This window comes from Bos javanicus, chromosome 29 (assembly GCF_032452875.1).
Source record: "Bos javanicus breed banteng chromosome 29, ARS-OSU_banteng_1.0, whole genome shotgun sequence".
Classification (NCBI taxonomy): Eukaryota; Metazoa; Chordata; class Mammalia; order Artiodactyla; family Bovidae; genus Bos; species Bos javanicus.
The window spans coordinates 26857376-26862770 of NC_083896.1; the positions used below are offsets into that span (position 1 = coordinate 26857376).

Here is a 5395-nt window from a genome sequence, read left to right on the forward strand (position 1 = left end):
AATGGTTCCTACAACGCAGATTGATCTTTTAAAATATGATGTGAGCAGTCCCTTGTTTAAAACTCTTCAAAGGCTTTACTTGTCCTTTAAAAAGAAAGAAAGATGCGTATAAATTTTATTGATAAGATCTTGTCTGCATTGACCTTAACCCACCTCCCCAGTTCCACTCCTTTACAACATTTGTTTCTCTCAGCCACTTCTTTCTTTGCAAATACTGCTCACTTTTTCTGAACGCTCCTCTATTAATTTTTCCTGGTTAACCTCTTCCCAATCTCAGGCCTCACTTTAAAGACCACTTCTTCAGAGATGTGGTGTTCCTTGATCTTTAATCCAAATTATTTGTCCTTATTACTCTCTTACAAAACTCAGTGCTTTCCTCAAAAGCATTCCTCACAACTTACAACTACATATTGACTTATGCATTTAAGATTTTTTTTTGTCAACTACCCCGATGATACTATAAATTGTACCAAAGTGAAGCTATGTCTTCCTTGTTTTCTACAGTATCCCCCAAAACTTAGTGCAGAGCCTAGATCAGGGAGCAGCAGCAGAGGTGGCTCTGGTGCAGCAGTGATGAGTCCTTTAGTCTCAGCTTTGTGCACAGCCTGACCCTAACCTTGCCCAGTCATGTGGGCAAGTGTGTCTTTAAAATGTGTGCCCTAGACATCTCCCTTGGCTCACCTTAGTCCTATCCCTACCTAGTTCAGTGCCTAAAACATATTATTTAATAATATTTCTTAAATAAATGGTTATCCCCATATTTGGAGTCTATTAGGTAGAATTTGACTTGGGAATTAGAAATAGCTAAATATTTCTTGAGAGTCACCTGCACAGCAAGGAGATCAAACCAGTCAATCCAATGGAAGTCAACCCTGAATATTCACTGGAAGTACTGATGCTGAAGCTGAAGCTCCAGTCCTTTGGCCACCTGATACAAAGAGCTGACTCACTGGAAAAGACCCTGATGCTGGGAAAGATTGAAGGCAGAAGGAAAAGGGGATGACAGAGGATGAGATGGTTGGATGGCATCACTGACTCGATGGACATGAATTTGAGCAAGCTCTGGGATATGGTGAAGGACAGGGAAGCCTTGTGTGCTGTGGTCCATGGGATCGGAAAGAGTCAGACATAATTGAGTGACTGAACAACAACAATAAATAGTTTTTTGGTCTCAGCATTTTTCCTATGTGAGATTGTTTCAGGACCTGCTAGTCACATAAAGAGTATAACACAAGAGAATCAAACAGCTCATAAACATTTGTTATCACAGCCAGAATTTGATTTTCTGATACGGGGATCCTGGGTAATCTTATTTGTCATATCCAGTCTAGATGCAAGGCCTCAGAGGGCCTCTTACTCCCCTCTAAGCTGCAAATCTGAATCTCCATATTTTAGCATTTCTGTTTGGCTTTATGACCTACCATCTTGAAGCAGTAATAGGTGTGCTTAAGCACACACGTGTGAAGAAAAAGAGGAGCAGCCTCTGTGAATGGAGGCTACATGTTTAAGCACCTCAAAAGAAACATGTCATCACCAGAAGTTTGAAACTTGACCAAATGGATCAGTTTTCTCTGTGTGAAGATTCAAGGGAGGAAAGCGAAGGCTGATCTCCACATTGCATATTTATGAAGACCTATTCCATTATCTGAGAAACGTACAAGGTATTGCCTATGTGACCTGAACTTCAAATATTTGCCCACTCTAGTAGGAATATTTCCTTTTACACATGACCCTCATGGTGTCTCGCAGCCATGGGTCAGTTCCACCTGAAGGCATCTCTCAGAGCTCACTTCACCTTCTCATTGCAGAGGCTGAAGATGAACGGTTTCAGGAGGGGCATGATAATATAGTTCAGGACCGAGACCCCTTTGTTGAACAGCATGGACTGAGTCTCTGGCAGATGGATGTCGAGAAAAATGGAGCTGCTGTAAGAGATGATCACCACTGTAAGGTGTGAAGCACAAATGAAGAACGCTTTCTTTCACTCAGCAGTGGTCCCTGAGAACAGTGGAAAGAATGCAGGTATAGGGAACTGAGGTCAGTGCCAGCGAGTCCAGCAACACTGACGTGGATAGCACGAAAGCCAGCAGCCCCAGTAGGCAAGTGTCTCCACAAGAGAGCCTCAGTAAGGGCTCACCATCACAAGAGAGGTGGACAATACCGCTGGGGCCACAGAGTGGTAGGCTGACCGTGAGGACGGAGTGGCAACGGACACAGAGAAACCCAGCTAGCCAGGAGGCCAAGTTGGGAACTGACATGACCATTCACCAGGGTCTCATAGCAGAACGGGTCTACAGATTGCCAGGAAATGATCCAGAGATGTGACAGCTGAGAGGAAGAAGTCGGTGGTGCCTAGGAGGAAGTAGAGGTAGGACTGGATGATGCAGCTGGCAAATGAGATGGAGTGGTCCCCTGGGAGGATGACAAGCATCTTGGGAACCACAACAGACATGAGCAGCAACTCCAGGAAGGACAGGTTCCACAGGAAGGAGGACACCTGTGTGTGCAGGAATTGGTCCATCCAGCTGAATCCAGTGATGAGTAGGTTGCCTGTGGTAGTTACAATGTAGACCACCGGCGGTCTTGGGAAAAACAGGAACTGCAGAATATTGCTTCTGGGGAAACGCAGGGGGACAAACCTTGTTACCTGAGTCCAGTTTTTAGGGCTCATTTTCAGTCATCCGCAGGGTAAATGGAACAGAAATTAATAACTGGTCCACAGTGACCAATCCTTCAATCAATCAATCAATGAGATAATACCTCATGCTTAGCAATTTCTTACATTCTGACACTTAATCTGTATTTCTGCCTGTGGGTTACTTACAAAAAGAGAAACAGATTGTGATAGCAACCAGAATACCAGTAATAACACAGATGATATTGAGCACCAATTACTTATTAGGAAATTTATAGCCAGTGTCTCCTCTCTCATCTGCCCTTAAAGACAGGTAGTGCTGTGCTCATCTTGCAGATAAGGAAAGGATGACTGAAGTTTAAGGAGCTCTTTTATGATCACTCAGAGTCAGAGGCATGATTTCATGCCAAGTCTCTGGCTCCAGTACACATACTACTGGACCTATTTCACTGAGGCCTATTTCACATGAGTACTGTGGTTTAGGGGAATCCAGAAGAATAGAGGGGTCAGAGAACACCTTACAGAATAAATGCACCTCGAACAAAATCTTATTGGTATTAAGAACTCTTCTTTTAGTGTTTGCAGTCCTTCTGTGTCTTGGCATAATATAAAAATAATAGAATAAAAGTTTGGGTTTTCAGTGTCTTTACAGATTTTATTTTTCTTAATCAGCCAGAGAGCCACATTGGATTGGACTGTTCAGAGCCCCTGTCCTGTCATAAGGTTTTTTTTTTTTTTTTAACCAAGATTTCCCTCTTTAGGTTAGAAATAATCCCTCTTCCTAATCTAAAGAGGGAAGACTTTGTTAAAAAAAGAAAGAATCAACAACAACAACAAAAAGAGTTGGCTCAGTGGTAAAGAATCCCTCTGTCAGTGCAGGAGATTTAAGAGACGTGGGTTCAATCCCTGGGTCAGAGAGATCCCCCAGAGAAGGAAATGGCAACCCAATCCAGTATTCTTGCCTAGAGAATTCCATGGACAGAGGAGCCTGGTGGGCTACAGGCCACAGGGTTGCAAAGAGTCAGACATGACTGAGTGACTGAGCATGCACTTGTGCATGCTTCAATAAATCTGGAAAAACAAGTCTACTTTTTTTTAGCCCAAGGACCAGGAAAGGGGTAGCCAAGTAAGATAGAAAATTTTAGTACAATAACCACCATACCATAGACCAACCCCAGGGAAAACCTGTAGCTCCCCCTCCATGACAGCAAAGTTCAAATAGGAATCCATAGACTGCCTCTCTTACAGGATGTAATGATTGCCCCAATACTTTCTCTGGTGGTAGAATCAGAGAATGCTATGTAGAGTCAGGGCTTTGATTCTCGCTGGGTGACAAGAGCTCCCTACACGGTGTGAGTGGAAGCCATTGAGGGAGCCTGAACTTCCATCAATACCCGTCAGTAATGAGGGAGTCCTTGTCCTCCATGAGGTCATGTCAGAGGAGGACTTAAGGGGAATCAAGCCTCTTATTTTTAAAAAAGAAAACCTCAGCCAAAAAATAGAAGATACAATGTTATACTGTGTATGCTTCTATTAAATAATATAACATAAATCTTGAAATGATAAATTTACAGAAATGGAGAACCTGGTTGGTCATGGTTGCCAAAGGTTTAGAGAAGAATAGGATAGAAAGAAAGTGGTGTGGCTTTGAAAGGAAAAATGGGTGTGATGGTTGGATGGCATCACTGACTCAGTGGGCATGAGTTTGAGTAAACTTCTGGAGTTGGTGATGGACAGGGAGGCCTGGTGTGCTGTCGCAAAGAGTCGGACACGACTGAGCAACTGATGAGGGAAAAAGTGGGTGTCAAAGGGAACATGAAGAAGCCTTGTGGCAATGGTAGAAACAGTATTTTGACTGAATCAATGTTAATGATATAGTTGTTATATTAAAAAAATACAATATTGTAAAGTTAAAAATAAAATAAAATAAAATAAATTAAATTAAAAAAAAGCTAAAAAAATTAGTAGCAGTCATCTGTATAAAATTAGTATCTGATAACTTGCTTTATTTTGCTTAAAAATTATAATATAACCTCAGTTATACATTTAATTTTGAAAATATATTAGTTAATATTTCTGGGTGATTGTAGCTTGTTAGCTTAGTGTCACATAATCCTGCCAATTAAAAATCCATTTAGTTAAAATACATCTTTATGTTTTATGCATCTTTAGGGTATAGTATAAATTTTTTATTACCACTGATTTTGACAAGTTAGAACATATTGGGGTTGAGATACTTAAAAAGGAGTCAAGAATGAATAAAACTGAATGTATAATTTTTATGAATATTTCCACTATTTTCTGAATTTTTCTTCTGCTTGTAGTAACACTATAGTTTATCCAAACATCTAGGCTACTATTTTTTGGAATTTTTTGGTCTTCCATCATATTTGTGAGAAGTCCTGATGAATCTTTCCTTGGAATATATCTCAGTGAGAGGGTGACCATTTGAGAGTTACACCTGAATTAGGCTAACCTGATGGTTATGGAGAGAGAAGAAAGAAAGGGAATGAGAATTTTGCTGTGTAAGTATAAGCTCAAAATTGCTCTATATTAATTCCATGTTTGCTTATATTTACAGTGGCAAAAATGAAAGAACGATTTTTCAACTCTAGTGTAGAACCCTGGCATATAATTCTTCTTGCAATGTGATTTGATATACTATAAAATTAGAGGAAGTATTTCTGTCTATTGTATTGCCTAAATAAGATTTTTTAACTTTCCATAGAAAACACATTTTAATAAAGTTCCAAGTTCTTT

General features: G+C 40.5%; 1 pseudogene; it reads right to left on the minus strand.

Moving 5' to 3' along the window:
* Positions 1-1756: 1756 nt before the first annotated feature.
* On the minus strand, positions 1757-2671 carry LOC133240947 (olfactory receptor 6T1-like; annotated as a pseudogene).
* Positions 2672-5395: the final 2724 nt, after the last annotated feature.